Here is a 17,071-nt window from a genome sequence, read left to right as displayed (position 1 = left end):
CCATCTGGTCCCATCACTTCATGGGAAATAGATGGGGAAACAGTGGAAACAGTGTCAGACTTTATTTTTTGGGGCTCCAAAATCACTGCAGATGCTGATTGCAGCCATGAAATTAAAAGACGCTTACTCCTTGAAGGAGAGTTATGACCAACCTAGATAGTATACTAAAAAGCAGAGACATTACTTGGCCAACAAAGGTCCGTCTAGTCAAGGCTATGGTTTTTCCCGTGGTCATGTATGGATGTGAGAGTTGGACTGTGAAGAAAGCTGATCGCCGAAGAATTGATGCTTTTGAACTGTGGTGCTGGAGAAGACTCTTGAGAGTCCCTTGGACTGCAAGGAGATCCAACCAGTCCATTCTAAAGGAGATCAATCCTGGGTGTTCATTGGAAGGACTGATGCTAAAGCTGAAACTCCAATACTTTGGCTACCTCATGCGATGAGTTGACTCACTGGAAAAGACTCTGATGCTGGGAGGGATTGGGGGCAGGAGGAGAAGGGGACGACAGAGAATGAGATGGCTGGATGGCATCACCGACTCGATGGACATGAGTTTGCGTGAACTCCGGGAGTTGGTGATGGACAGGGAGGCCTGGCGTGCTGCGATTCATGGGGTCGCAAAGAGTTGGACACGACTGAGTCACTGAACTGAACTGAACTGAACTGAACGAAAAAACCAGGCCCTTATTGTCCTTCCCTCCCCCATGTTGTAACTATTAATGAAACAGTATAACCTGTCTCCCCTCCCCCGGAGGGAGAAGGGATTTGCCCTACTCTTCCCCCACCCAGTATACATGCCTCATCCAATCAGCAAATGACCCGCAAGACCCCTATCTCACTCCTTGTACCTTGGGTATAAAAGTGGACTAAGGACCCCTGTTTAATTTTGCTTCTCCCTTGAGCTGGCCCACTGTTCTAACAGCGTCTCCCACTCTAATAAACTTTATTCTCCTCTCATTCTGCCTCACGTCTGGAAATTCTTTTCCAACCTGTGCCTGGACCACAACACTACTCTTTGCGACCTCAGAGATGTAGCCCATCAGGGCCCTCTGTCCATGGGATTTCCCAGGTAAAAACAGTGGAGTAGGTTGCGGTTGCCTTTCCCTTCTCCAGGGAATCTTCCTGACCCAGGAATCAAACCTGAGTCTCCTGCATTGTAGGCGGAGTCTTTACCACTGAGCCACCAGGGAAGCCCGAGCCTTTCTGATAACCATTAAGAAAGAACAAGTGGGTGTGCCACAGCAGCCCATGAAGCATCCGTGTTCTGCTCATGACTTGAACTGTGGTGAAGCATCCAGTTTTAAAAAAATCACTACTTTTATCCTTGAGTTTTACACGGAGTCTCATTCTAAATTGTGCTGTGATTTATGAAAGATAATCTGACCAATTTCTTAATTGCATTTCATTCCAAAGGTTTAGAAAAAAATGTTTTTTGCATTTACAAGGAATATATATAGCCCAAATACACAAAAGCAAATTTTAAGTGCTTTGGATTTTGATTATTTTAGAATACTAGTTTACCACAACTCAGCTGTCTGTAGTGAACCCTTGGCCTCTGATTACATTGTCCCCTCCTACTCTAGCCCTGCTCAAATGATTAAGTGGAAAGGATTCTAATTATGTAATCTCATTTTGGGGAAAACTGGGAAGAGTAGGTAGAAACCTAAATGATGCATGTTAGAGCTAGGAAACTGGAGCCAGGTCTCATGGTACTCTAATTAAAACTTTTATTTCTGCAGATTTATTCTGTGGTCCTTGCTGAACAGATCTGCCTTGGGTTTCTGCTGGTGAGTTTTTCAGCAGGAATGCAGGCTTTGTTTCTTTGAATAGTTGAGTGCAGATTAGTGGTATGCCAATTTCCTGTGGCCTTTCAGAGCTGCAATTTGAGCCCTGTTTGCTCCTGGCCCTTGCACAGCGGAAAACAATGGGTGACTTCTTTTAGGTTTCACTTCAGGGCTCTTAGAAACAGGGGAAGTGGCTAAAGCCCTACTTTACAGGTAATTAACAATAGATAATGTTTGCTCTGCATTTTTTAGAGCCGATAAAAGGTAGAAGAACATATTCAGCTCCTGATTTAGACACTGTGCAGTGGTTTTACGGATACAAAAGCTGTCTTAGCATCAACAAGATGGCATTGAAATCTGGGTCACATATGTGATTGAGCACAAAACTTTTAAAAAATAGAAGAAAAAGGAATAATATTAAAACACTGACAGGTAAGCAAGAAAGCACTCCTTAGAGATACTAAAAGAAACTGTCACTTTGAACCATGCATTTTCATTAAGGGTGCATTTATTATATCCATGTCTATTTTATGAGGTGAACAGTTTTCATCACTTGTTGAAACTTATTCAAGATAATTTTTTATGTTTTATAAATTCAACTCTAGAATCCACCTGCTTGTTTAAAATAATGTCAGCTTAAGAAATTTTTCCTTGCCATCACGTTTAATCATTAACATAAGACCGTCTTATGAAATGGTCTTAGCTGCCTAATATGTTGTATCTTACCCTTTTATTATGTGTTTGGTAGTCATGGGTTTTTTATTTTAATACTCTACTCTGAATAAATAGTATTTTTTAAGACTACCCGTCTCCCTGAAACATACTATGTCTACTTCGTGACAAAGTAGGTTTGTAGCTGTGTTGACAGACTAATTGATTTATTCAATCTTCAACAGTTATAAATACCTACTCTGCCCCCACATATTGGCAGAAGCATTAAGGATAAATATGTCAGTGGGGGCCCTGTCCTAAAGGAGATTATGGCCTTCTCTTTCCCAGCATTGTTGCCAAAAGAAAATTGAGGCTTCTCTTTGGGAAAAAATAAAAAAAATCTCAATTTTAATACTTAAACTTTATAATTGTGATGTGTGGGCAGCATTCTTGATAAAAATCTAAAGACTAGGTCATGTCTGAGATCCCCCAGTAACTTAGAGTGAACATAACTCTAAACCCAAACTCAGTGACTTTTTGTTCCAAGCCCGCTCTAGCTACAACATGAAAATGTCACCTTACTCATCTGCTCTTTAGAGATGATGAATATGGAGAAGTGGCTTTAGTAGAGAATTTATATACTAGTTAAAACCAGAGCAGCTCTTTCTAAGTGTGTTTAGACACCCTGGAGAACAGTGTTTAAGTACAGAGGTGTACAAAGGTGAAGGAGCCCTACATCAATTAATTAGTCAGTCCAGACTTGCTGAACGCCCAGACCGTGTGGAGACTGTGCCAGGGGTGTGGGTTTAAGGAAAAAATCTAAGCTCTTGATCTCCACTAAGAGCTGGATCAGGAGGCTGACCTGGCAACCGGAAATAGGAAAGCGCTTAAATCCTCTTTTCTGCTGATAAAAGTAACATGTGTTTACTGTAACACCGTTTTTTGAAAATTTAGAAAAAGAATAAGACAGAAAACAAAAACCCTGCACAATCCTGCTACCCATTTCTTAGTTAAAAGGAATTTTAACAATTTTCTGCATATTCTCGTCTCCTATTTTCTTTACCTTCTAAAATTAAAAAAAAAAAAATCAGAAATAGGCACATGCCTCTATTGATCTCCCTTTATTATCTTTTATTGCTCACTGAATCTTTCAGACCAGAGGCATTGGTTCCAAAATATGGTATAGATCAGAGCAATGTTTAAGAAAACAGCCCCTCTGAAATGAACCAAAATTTGTCTTTTACTTTATTTACTTCCCTCCTTTCTATTTCCTTAGTGAAGTGGAGCCCTTTTTAGAGAGTTGAGAAGGAGGAAAGCTCAGCTTGTCCTTTTCAGCTTTCCAGCTCTTACTCAGCTACACATGTTTATAGGAGAAAAACTAAGATACTCGATAAGATAAGAAAAAGAGAACTAAGAAAATTGGGGTTGCCAGTGAAAGCATAAAGGCTCAGTAGCAGAAATACAGGATTCTTATTTAAAATAAACTGTAATTATTTGATATTGCTAATAACTACAGCAAGATAATCTTGTAAAGAAAGGACTTTAAAAAAATAATAAATCAACCGCAGCTTTGCTGTGAGAGCTAGGTTGCTGTTCCCTCTCTTGCCCATCTCCCACTTTTTATGTTAGTCACGTTAAGGGGGCTAATAATTTACTTTAAGAAACTCTGTCTCTAAAGACTAATGCTCATCATTTTCCCCATGGTGACCAGCTTGGAATTATGTAACCAACTTTATTATCACTGCCATTAAAATCAGTGTATATTTCATTCCGGTTGTGTAGGAAGTGATTACTTAAAGTATCCATTTAAAATATGACTTAATATTTAGATAGTGAACTTGTATGTTTATCATGTCAAAGCCTCAGAGAAATATTTGTTTTTCTTAAGTGCTCTAAAGGACTGCCCGGTTGCACACAGTTGTGATGAGCTTTGTGTACACCCACAAAATTATCAATATAAAAATAGTACTGCCATAATGGCACTGTTGGAAGGTTCAAATTCAATTATTCTTTTGTTCCACAGACTGAAGGCCGTTTTGGAGTTGTAAGCAAGGTAGATTTCTTCAGTGTACATCAGTCTCATACTAGAAGGCTGACATGTCTCATTTTCCATGATGAAAGAACTCCTTTGCTGAGACAACTGATGCCCTTAGGAAGAAGTGACGACCCTATTTTGATTTTATTTGATTAACCTTTTACAATGACTCCTAGATAGGTTAAGTGTTTTGCCAAAAATTCAGGTATTTGAAGGCAGCAGTGAGCTCACTTAATTTCTCTGTTTTAAACAGAGTGCTTTTGATGGTTTACTAGACACGACATCACAGCTTCCTGTTTCATATTTGAGTTAAACAGAGTTAGAGAAAACCATTTGCCCTAAGCTTTGAAACTCTAGCGACAAAAACCCCCTGACCAGAAGCTTCAGAAGCACAGTAGCTTTTTAAAGTTGTAATGGTATTAAAACCACAATACTGATGAACCAAAGGAATATACAACCTCCCTCCTGCCTGCCCTCCAAAAAGAAGGGTAAAAGTGAAAACAGAGGATTGAATAATGCGAATGATTAATTAAGCTGTTCACTTTTAAAGGTTTCCAGGTTAAAAAAAAAATTTTTTTTTCCTTCTTTCTAAACACAGGTAGCCTAGCACTCTCCATGTTGGCAAATTTGTTTTGTGTTCTTAGTTGAAAAAAGGACATTTAAGGGAGAGGTGAGGTTTTCAGGCTCAGTAAATCACTTGGAATTAGAATTTAGTGCTGATGGTGGCTACAGGACTGAAGTGTTTAATAGTGTGATAAATAAAGAAAAATTAATGAATCTCTCCTGCTCCTTGAAGAATAAAAAAAAATTGGCATTATGTATTGCTCTTGTGCAATTACTTATAATTATTTTATGACTTAAAGAAAAAAGCAAAAAATATATTACAGAACATATTACAGAAAACAAGACACTTGAGAAACCTGCATAAATCACTGGTAAAACTCAAGATTGCTAGACAGGAAGTTCTACTACATGACAAATTAAAGTTATAAAGTATGATTATTTTAAAAGACAGAATACAATAATTTTCAGTAATTGGGCAATTCAGCAAATATGTTTTGCAAGCCCAACTTGTACACATCCATAAAAAGGAATTAAAATGCACTAAATTCTCTTAGAGAAGCAAATTGAAATACTGAGTCTCTGGAGAAGCAAATGATTATTTCCTGGGATGGGGATGAGGGAGCAAACACCAGCCGGGAAGGCAGAGGGCCAGGTTCCGAGAACCTGGTGTCAAACAGTTTCGTCTCTTACTTTTTCCTCTTAATTACAGGAGCAAAAGATTTTCAGGGTGGGGGGGGGTGAGGAGGAGAATCAGAATTTCAGCACTAGTAACCTCCTTGCTCTGCATTTCATATATTACCACTTTTAAGAGGGCAAAGTTCTCTTTCTCTTCTGGGATTTTTCCTTGTATGAAGTGCAAAATGACTAGTCACTTTCCCTTTTTCATATAGGAGCCCAGGTCACAAAAGGGAATCCTAGGCTGGGGTCCTTGCATTTCAGTTCTTACTGCCAAACACATAATTTAAACTCTTTGCTTATTTTGTAATTGACTTCTCCTCAATGAAAGGTTACTAGCATTTCTCTGTAATCTCCATTTCTTAAATTTTTAGTTTGGAAGGTATACATTTATTCTTATACATGTTAATAAAAGCATTATTGTACAGTGGTAGTAGATAGAGTGTGGAATGTGAGTTTGCTAAAAAGATGAACAGCAGTTTTTCTGGGATTCTTGGCTTTTCCGTCACGAAATATGGAAAAATAAACTTACTTATTGTCTTAGTCCATTTGGGTTGGTATAACCAAATATCATGGATTGCTGCTGCTGCTAAGTCACTTCAGTCGTGTCCGACTCTGTGTGACCCCATAGACGGAAGCCCACCAGGCTCCCCCATCCCTGGGATTCTCCAGGCAAGAACACTGGAGTGGGTTGCCATTTCCTTCTCCAATGTGTGCAAGTGAAAAGTGAAAGTGAAGTCGCTCAGTCGTGTCCGACCCCTAGTGACCCCACGGACTGCAGCCTACCAGGCTCCTCCATCCAAGGGATTTTCTAGGCAAGAGTATTGGAGTGGCTTGCCATTGCCTTCTCCGATCATGGATTAGGTACCTTATAAACAACAGAAATTTATTTCTTAGAGTTCCAGAGTATAGGAAGTCCAAGATCAAGATACTAGCAGATGTAATGTCTGATAAGGACTTCTTCCTGGTACATAGAAGGCCATCTTCTCATTGTGTCCTCACATGCTGGGAGGGGTGAAGGAGTTCTCTGGAATCTCCTTTACAGGGCCACTTACTAATCTCATTCATGAGGATTCCACCTTTATGATTAAATCACCTTCCAAGGGCCTTACCTCCAGTTATCATTGTGCATACTAGGCCTCAATATATGAATCTTGGGGGCGCACAAACTTTCAGTCCACAGCAGTAAGTGTATATTTAACTTTATAAGGAACTGGCAAACTTTTCCAAAGTGCTGTATCATTTTTGCTTTCTCACTGGCAATACATGAGAATTCCTATTGCTCTGCATCCTTGTCAGCATCTGGTTGTCTGCAAATTGTACCCTTTCTCCTTTTCTAACATTCTTCAGGAGTTGTTCTCCCATACAATCTCGCCTATTCTTTCAGAGGGTTTTGCATAGGGAAGGTAATGCTTATGCCCTGTCTCCATCTTGATCTAATTTTCCATACGTGGTTTAGCCTAGTCTTTTTTACCTGCTTTGTAAAAACTTATTTTTCCAGAGACCTCCTATCAAAATGTAAGTCACTTTACTTATTTTTTTTTTTTCTCATTTAATTGAGACCACAATACAAGACAGTTTTTAATGGAGGTCTGTCCTATTTGGGAAGAATTTTTGGAAGGCCTTATCCAGTTATTTGCGTTAGTTTTCTCTTGTTCAACAGATCCCAAAGCATATTGTTTTCTGACATCTATACATGATTGATAGATTTTAAGCATTATCTTAACACATGTTGCTGATATTTTGCGAATGCATCCTCCAGACTTTCACACAACATGTGCAAAACATTTGTACAACATAGTGCAGCTTGATATTCGAAGGCACTATTTTTGTACCACATTAAAAGAACTAGGTATTTTTGTTTCTGATTTCTTTGACCTCTCCTTTCACAAACTCCCTTTCCAGAAACTACAGTTTCTTTCTAAACCTTAAAATGCTCAGCTTTTTTCCTTAGGCATTAATCTTATCAGAGAGAGGCCTTGAAGTCATATCCTAGCACATGTGCAGACTCGGAAAGGGCATCTGTCCTTTGCCTCCTGGATGCTCTGTTGCTGCTTTTGTTTAATCTTTAAACTGTACTGTCTAGCAGTGGACTACCATCTGACTGAGGTCCAGGGTGGAAAACAGTGGGCTCACATTAACAGTAGGGTAGGGCTTATCTCCTAGCAACTCTGATTAGCTAAGATAAAAGTTCACTTTGAAGAGTACCAACCAGTGTGAAAGTTAATTTGCATATAATGGCTCAAAATTATCCATTTACTCTGTTGGAAGCTTTGCCTTCCGCTTTTAAATGAGTTTCACTACTTTTCAAATTTTATTTTCATATTCATTGCTAGGCATTCATTTTCCTGGGAATGGTAAGTGAAAACCTAAGAGGCAATCAGGATTCTCTTTTTTGGTGCTTACTTTCTTTTCAATTCTTTTTAAAAACAGAACTCAATAGCTGCCACCTGAGTTAAAAACAAAAAAATCTGGTTTAACCTTATGATGATCTTATGGTTTAATCTTATACTTGTAGTTCCAGAGGTTTACTTTAATGTGCTTAAACACTGCCTTTTTCGTAAAAAGGTATTTTTGAGTCAGCTAAAAACAAACAAACAAACAAAAAACAAAGAATTGTTACTAAAAGAAAAATAAGATAAGCAGGGTTAAAAAGCAGAAAAAAAAAAAAAAGAGGATGACTACAAATACAAGCAGTTAATAGATTTGATATGTTTGAGCTTCTAATATGATCCAAAATTTCCTGCCAGACTAGAAGAAAAAATAAAACTATTGTAGTATGAGGTTCTTGAGATTTTTTTTTTTTTTGAGATTTTTAAGAATTATAGGAAATTCTCATGGAAGACAATTTTTGCCCCCCACCACTAAGTTTTAAAAGGCAATTCTCACCCAGAGCTTATGTAGAAGGAGTTGAATTTTGGGAACGGGCAGTATCCTCAAAAAAAGGTAGAGAGTGTGCATGGTTATTTCTTGTAGAGGACTTCACTAAAAGTCAGTGATATAAAACTAAGCCATATTTTGGTGAAAGAACTGTTCCCTGCACTCCCCCCTCGCCCCCTGCCCAGGGAATTTATAAGGACTGATGCTAAAGCTGAAACTCCAATACTTTGGCCACCTCATGCGATGAGCTGACTCACTGGAAAAGACTGATGTTGGGAGGGATTGGGGGCAGGAGGAGACGGGGACGACCGAGAATGAGATGGCTGGATGGCATCACTGACTCGATGGACATGAGTTTGAGTGAACTCCGGGAGTTGGTGATGGACCGGGAGGCCTGGTGTGCTGAGATTCATGGGGTCACAAAGAGTCGGACACGACTGAGCAACTAAACTGAACTGAACTGAACTGAAGCTTTATTGACTTAATGCCAAAGCCTTTAACTGTGTGGATCACAACAAACTGTGGAAAATTCTGAAAGAGATGGGAATACCAGACCACCTGACCTGCTTCCTGAGAAATCTGTGTGCAGGTCAAGAACCAATAGTTAGAACTGTACATGGGACAACAGACTGGTTCCAAATCGGGAAAGGAGTATGTCAAGGCTGTATATTGTCACCCTGCTTATTTAACTTATAAGCAGAGTACATCATGAGAAATGCTGGGCTGGATGAAGCACAAGCTGGAATGAAGATTGCTTGGAGAAATATCAATAACCTCAGATATGCAGATGACACCACCCCTGTGGCGGAAAGCGAAGAACTAAAGATCCTCTTGATGAAAGTGAAAGAGGAGAGTGAAAAAGTTGGCTTAAAACTCTACATTCAGGAAACTAAGATCATGGCATCTAGTCCCATCATTTCATGGGAAATAGATGGAGAAACAATGGAAACAGTGACATACTCTATTTTTTTGGGCTCCAAAATCACTGCAGATGGTGACTGCAGCCATGAAATTAAAAGACACTTGCTCCTTGGAAGGAAAGTTATGACCAACCTAGACAGCCTATTAAAAAGCAGAGACATTACTTTGCCAACAAAGGTCCATCTAGTCAAAGCTATGGTTTTTCCAGTAATCATGTATGGATGTGAGAGTTGGACTGTAAAGAAAAATGAGCACTGAAGAATTGATGCTTTTGAACTGTGGTGTTGGAGAAGACTCTTGAGAGTCCCTTGGACTGCAAGGAGATCCAATCAGTACATCCTAAAGGAAATCAATTCTGAATATGCATTGGAAGGACTGATGTTGAAGCTGAAGCTCCAATACTTTGGCCACCAGATGTGAAGAACTGACTCATTTGAAAAGACCCTGATGCTGGGAAAGATTGAAGGCAGGAAGAGAAGGGGACAACAGAATATGAGATGGTTGGATGGCATCACCAACTCAATGGATATGAGTTTGAGCAAGCTCTAGGAGTTGGTGATGGACAGGGAAGCCTGGCTTGCTGCAGTCCATGGGGTCACAAAGAGTCAGACATGACTGAGTGACTGAACTGAAACTTTGTGGACCAAGTCATGATCTGTGGTAGAGTTCAGTTCAGTTCAGTTCAGTTCAGTCGCTCAGTCGTGTCTGACTCTTTGCGACCCCATGAATCACAGCACACCAGGCCTCCCTCCATCACCAACTCCCGGAGTTCACTCAAACTCATGTCCATCGAGTCGGTGATGCCATCCAGCCATCTCGTTCTCTGTCGTCCCCATCTCCTCCTGCCCCCAATCCCTCCTAGCATCAGACTCTTTTCCAGTGAGTCAACTCGTCGCATGAGGTGGCCAAAGTATTGGAGTTTCAGCTTTAGCATCAGTCCTTCCAATGAATACCCAGGATTGATCTCCTTTAGAATGGATTGGTTGGATCTCCTTGCAGTCCAAGGGACTCTCAAGAGTCCCACAGTTCAAAAGCATCTCCAGCACCACAGTTCAAAAGCATCAATTCTTTGGCAATCGGTAGAGTTAGTCACCCATAAATCTCTAAGACTAAGGTGTGTGCTGTGGACTGAATTGTATTCCTCCTGAATTCTTATGCTGAAGTTCTAACCCCCCAGTATGACTGTATTTGGAGACAGATCCTATAAGGAGGCAGTAAAAGCTAAGTGAAGTCATGACAGTGGGGCCTTAACCCAGTAGGACTTGTGTCATATGAAGAGGAAGAGACATGAGAGCTCTTGATCTCTCGTTTTCTGTTTCTTTTTGACTCTGTGACTGTCTCATCCAGAACCAAGGAAAGGTGGTGAGAGGACACAGAGAGAAGGTGGCCGACCTCAAAGTAGGAAGAGAGGTCCAAAAACCAACCCTGCCAGCACCTTGGTCTTGGCCTTCCAGCCTCCGGAGCTGTGAGAACATACATTTCTATTATTATAAGCCACCCAGTCTGTGGTATTTTGTTATAGCAACCCTACCTAACTAACACAGTATGGCTTTTGGACAGAAGATAATTCTTCAAACATTACAGTGAGAATTCTTTTGTTTATAGGTATTTCAGTGACTTGGCTGTATGCAGAGGTGTGCAGTGGCTTCATAGCAAGCATCTATTAGGCAGCTCTGTAACTTTCATAAGAGGTTGTCATCTCTACCAAGGCTCCTGACGTTCAAAGTAAATAGATTGCCTTCAGTTGGCAATGTATTACTTATTGTAGGATGGGTCTTCCCTGGTGGCTCAGACGGTAAAGAATCTGCCTGCAATGCAGGAGACCTGGGTTCGATTCCTGGGTCTGGAAGATCCCCTGGAGAAGGGAATGGCTACCCACTCCAGTATTCTTGCTTAGAGAATTCCATGGACAGAGGAGCCTGGCAGGCTTTAGTCCATGCAGTCACAAAGAAACAGACACAATGACTAACACTTTTCTTTCAGTCAGCAATGTGTTGCTTACTGTAGGTTAGTTCTGATACTCTCTAGTTTATAAACTCCTCCCCAGTGACTTTCTTTATCTTGATAAAACTCTTCTTCATTATTGAGCAGGAAAAAGGTTGTTGAGCTGAATGTTTTTTGTATTGTTGAAGTACTAATGTGGTGAGTAATGCATTTTCCTTTTGTATTTTATCAGTATAAGTAGTTAGACCAGAGAAGGCAGGAAAATTAAGCTGTGGAAAGAAAGTTGTGCCTTCAGTCTTCTGAATTCTCCTCTAATCTTTTGAATAACAGATTCAAAGAAATAAGAAAAAAAAGTATACAATAAATCTCTTATATTACATTTTTAAAAATCTTATAATTTGCTGGTTCCTCTACTGTTTTACATGCAAATAATAGTAGTGGGGTAACATTTCCCAAGTTTACCTAAAACAGAACTTGAGTTTAAATATATACCAACCTGAAACTAAAATTGTATTAAATCTGGCAAAATTTAGGTAAACTTGTGAAGAAAGCTGATCACCGAAGAATTGATGCTTTTGAACTGTGGTGCTGGAGAAGACTCTTGAGAGTCCCTTGGACTGCAAGGAGATCCAACCAGTCCATTCTAAAGGAGATCAATCCTGGGTGTTCATTGGAAGGACTGATGCTAAAGCTGAAACTCCAATACTTTGGCCACCTCATGCGACGAGTTGACTCACTGGAAAAGAGTCTGATGCTAGGAGGGATTGGGGGCAGGAGGAGAAGAGGATGACAGAGAATGAGATGGCTGGATGGCATCACCGACTCGATGGACTTGAGTTTGAGTGAACTCCAGGAGTTGGTGATGGACCGGAAGGCCTGGTGTGCTGTGATTCATGGGGTTGCAAAGAGTCAGACACGACTGAGCAACTGAATTGAACTGAACTGAACTGAAGAATGCCAGGGGAAAAAAATTCATATAGTGGACATGTTTTGACAGTTTAGATACTGTTTTATTCATGCTGCAAATATCAGATCTGGCTCTTTCCATATAGCAGCTACTTTAAATACACAGGTTATAAACATTTAGCCTCATGGGTAAATAGGAAAGGTCTAAGAGTGAAAGACTATACCCTAAATCTCGTGGTGGCCACAGGCACATGTATTAGCTATCTGTCTATCAGTCTACCTACCTATGTAGTCAGCCTCTATCTATCATCCATCTATCTGCCTACCTATGTTTTTATCTGCAAAATTCTTGTTTCTCACTGCAGCAGGTTTGGGTTTAAGTATTAATGCTGTTAAAATACCTTACAACTTGAGCTAGAGCAGTGTGAACTGAATACACTGGACACACACAGAAGTTCTTCAAATTCTCTACTCTTAGAAGCCAATAATCAGTGAGAGCTTCCCTGGTAGCTCAGCTAGTAAAGAATCTCCCTGCAAGGCAGGAGACCTGGGGTTCATCCCTGGATTGGGAAGATCCCCTGGAGAAGGGAACGGCTACCCACTCTAGTATTTTGGCCTGGAGAATTCCGTGGACTGTAAAGTCCATGGGGTAGCAAAGAGTCAGACTCAATTGGGTGACTGTCACTTCACTTAGCAACGAGAAGGAAAAGAAAAGGTGCTTAGATAAGCCACTAGCATTAAGTATCAGGCTTTGATGGATTGCTAATAAGTTTTGCAGTTTATAGCAAAACTGCCCCACCACTCATTTTTTTTGGATGTTGTAAGTTATTTGACTGCGCTGCATTGATTGGCTCATTTTGATTTAACTGGTTTGTCAATTTCTCACTACATGAATTCAAGCAGATAAAATGTAAACCAGAAAATAAGGATATGCTTGCCTTGTCTTATGAAATGAAAGTAACAAGATTGGGCCATGCCAAAATCATGCCTCTTTTTCTAGACTCATTTTGAGTTGTGAAGTGGCATGATGCAATGTGAATGTCTGGACAAGCATCCCTTTTGTAGTTCTCAAGGGGGTTATGTCCTGGATTTGTTCCTTTGCAAACTCTTTGCAGTTTACATAGCTGTAGAGACTTAATGCCTTGGCAGGGGCACAGGTTTTATCTGTGGGTTTTTGCCTCTTTGAATGGCAGGCAGTTAGTTTATGTAGGAACTTAGGAACTGCATTCTTTTTGCCTATGGATCAATGTTGGTGTTTTATCACTTATTTCCTCTTTTAATCACATGACAAAATAATATTTTATTTTCCCACTAGGCTTTCAGAAAGAGCAAACAAGAAACAGAGCTCTTTGGAATTTCTCCTGTCCTCCTTAACTTTCCCTTCAACACACAGTTCTTCTTTACAGAATGTACAGTCACTGATTTGAGTCTTTAGGTATTTGACCATTTGCTACTGAAAATACTAGGGCATGCACATTATGTTTATGAGTGAAACAGGTGTAGAGAACACACATGTTCTTCAGGATCCCTCTCAGTCATTTCCCTTAGACACGTTGCCACAGCCATCAGTACTTTGGTCAACAGCTGAATCAAAGTCTCCTTAAAGGGAAAGTGTAAAAATCAGTATCAATAGGGATTGCTGTATTGACTGTGAAGTTTCTCTGTTTTAGTAGCTAATTTGACAGTCACTCTAATGATCTGTCTTAGAATTAAGATTTTCTTAATCTGGTTAATATTTCTTCAAAAAAATCTAGTTAAGAAATTCAATAACCAATATATTTTGGGCCAATTAAACTCACTTGGCAAATATTCTAGCATATGTCTTCTGAATTCTTATAAATTCAAGCTTAAAGCTTGAGGATATTCTCTACATAATTCTCATAAAATATGTTTCAATAACTGGATTAGAAGCTTTCAGTGCCTCAGGGATCTTTAGTTTAATTCTCTTGACTCAGTGTTCTGAACTACCTGGATTTCAGGCAGAGGTTGGCTTCTAATTTTCTAAAACACTACTGTGAACCTGAAGAATAGATCCTCAAACACCCATAATAATTCTTTGGAGCAAAGCCAATTCATTTTCCCTATAAAATACACCCTAAAAGTCTGATTTTACTCATAGTCACTAATTATCTGGATGTTCAATACTCAGCAATTAGAAGCAGGATGAAGGATGATAGAAAGGAAGAGTTTTTTTTAAAGCAGGAAAATGTAGACAGAAAGAACAGCTATTGATCAAAAGATGCCCTCTGGGCCTTCAAATGAAGAGTTTAAGCAGTTTCAAGCGCCCAAATGGTTCCTGAGAGTATTGGTGTATTACAAAACAGTAGGATATTTTATTTTCATAACGAGTGATCTCAAATTTACAAAAAATCTGTTTTTATATTTCATCATAAAAAGAATAGTCAGAATTCAACCTAAAGATCTTAATACTTGGGAGAATATTTCAGTTATTCAGAAAATTATCCTATATATGGTAATGCACCTCAAGATAGTGTTAATAAATGAGCAACTTAATTGATAGTTCAAAACAACATAAAATGCATATTTCTTAGATAAAATGATCTTTGCTCAGGTATCTAAGGTGTCTTCTGTTTACGTTATGTATAAAATCTGGTTTACCATTTGCTGAGTTTCCTATATAGTCACCCAGTCAGAAGGCTACCTGGTTCACATCTACTCTCCCAGGGGCTGTCTCCATCCTTCTGCTTTAATTTGTGCCTTTAAGAGGGGGGCGTTTCACTTCCCTAGCCACAGTGATTGGTGCAGGGGATGGACATGTGAGCATGGATAGTCCAATCAGAGTCTTCCAAGCAGGACCAAAGGAAGACCTTTTTCTGTCCAGTTGTGAAGGTGTGAGAATGTGTGCCTGGAATCCCATTAGTCATATTCTCTAGTAGTCTGAGAAATTATCATGCAGAAATTACAGGCCAATTGCACTGGAGTCTTTAGTTTCTTTTGTTCCTGGGACCAGCTTCCAGGCTTCTAGAAGTTTGCTTCAATAAACCAATAATTTCCCTAAACTGCTTCATTTGTGGTTCCATTTCTTGCAAGCAAGAAGCCTAGTTAATTCATATTCCAACTGGTAGGCACTTTACATTATTTCTTGTATTTATAAATCTGCTTTGTGGATGCCATTATCCCTGTTCTATAGTTGAGGAATTTGGATCTCAAAGAGTAAATATCTTAGCCATGCTCACATGGCTATTAAATGAAGATCAGTTAAAAAAAATTTTTTTATCTTAATGTATCTTTTTTACTGTGCTAAAATAATAACATAAATCTTACCAGTTTAATCATATCAAACATACAATTCAGTGGTTTTTAGGTACATTCGCATTTTTCTGCAATCCTATTATCCATTTCCAGAAATTTTTCATTATTCCAATGGAAACTTTATACTCTGCTATGAACAAGGATGTACAGTATTCTGTTTGAGTCCCTTCTTTTAATTATTTTGGGTATATACCCAAAAGCTAAAGAGCTGGATCATATGGTAATTTTATGTTTAATTTTTTTTGGAACCACCATATTTTTTTCTATAGTGACTGTACCATTTTACTTCCCTACCAATAGTACATAATGGATCCAATTTCTCCGTATCCCCATCAACACTTCTAATTTAAAAAATCCATCTTGATGGATGTGTTCTGGCTTTGGTTTGCATTTGAAGCCCCTGAGTTTTAAGCAAGACACTTTCAGGTGCCCGCCTCTGCTGCAGGCCCTCCTTCTCTAAACCACCATCATTTATTTTGTCTCTTTCAGTTCAGAGCATCACATCCAGTTGACCATTCTCAGATTTTGTCATTCCACCTTTAAATATCCTTGGCTAGAAAAGACCAATGTCTTCCTCATTCTGCCAAAACATGTGTCTACTCTGCTTTAAAATTCTATTAAAAAAAAAATCTGTTGGAAATTTATCTTCTAGGTCTTCCTTAAAGGAATTTGGCCTAATCCAGTGTATATTATATTCCAGTGTCCCTTACACATTAAGAAACAATTACTATTAGGCTTATTTATATATTCTTTGTCATGTTTTCCAAGTGGGTTTATCCCACCCACTTTTAAATTATAAGCTCTTTGAGGAATGAATCTGGTATAACTTACTATGGCAATCCTGTTGTACCTACTGGTAAGAGATCAATGTGCAGTGGACAGTTAATAAAATTTGCTGATTACCACCACCGCCACCAATATCATCATCATCATCACTTATAATTTAAATTATCCTATGGTATTTCTTCTTGAGAGGAAATCTTCATAAATATACCTTTGTGTTACAGTTTCTTATAATGTCATTTCAATATATTTTTGTAACATTTTTCTCATGTTTATGTCGATGTTGAAAAGCAAGTTCCAATTTTCTTATCTATGTTTCTGTTTCCTACTTACACGAAATTTCCTCTGGAGACCAGTTTTTCAATATTTTCTCTTGGGTGGGATAAAGGTTTAGTTGTCTTAGGAGAAGTAGACAAAATTGAAATGCTCGATTTTGTTTCTAACACTACTGCTGGAGAAGCTGGCAGACACTTATTCCAAATCCCAATTCTTGGACACAGCCACTTTAAAAAGCTCACATTTAGAAATATGAATATCATCCTGAGGCCCACCCTGAACTGTCTCCGATCCAAGGGTCTGTGAGCCATGTTGCACCCCTCCAAAAAAAAAAAAAGTCTGAAAATGATTTAGGCTTCCTGTCCTGTGGATTTTGAAT

Source organism: Moschus berezovskii, chromosome 19 (genome assembly GCF_049115385.1).
Source record: "Moschus berezovskii isolate FMDL1 chromosome 19, NW_MosBer_1.0, whole genome shotgun sequence".
Lineage (NCBI taxonomy): Eukaryota > Metazoa > Chordata > Mammalia > Artiodactyla > Moschidae > Moschus > Moschus berezovskii.
The sequence above is the reverse complement of the archived record's forward strand: the minus strand, read 5'-3'. Positions refer to the sequence as shown.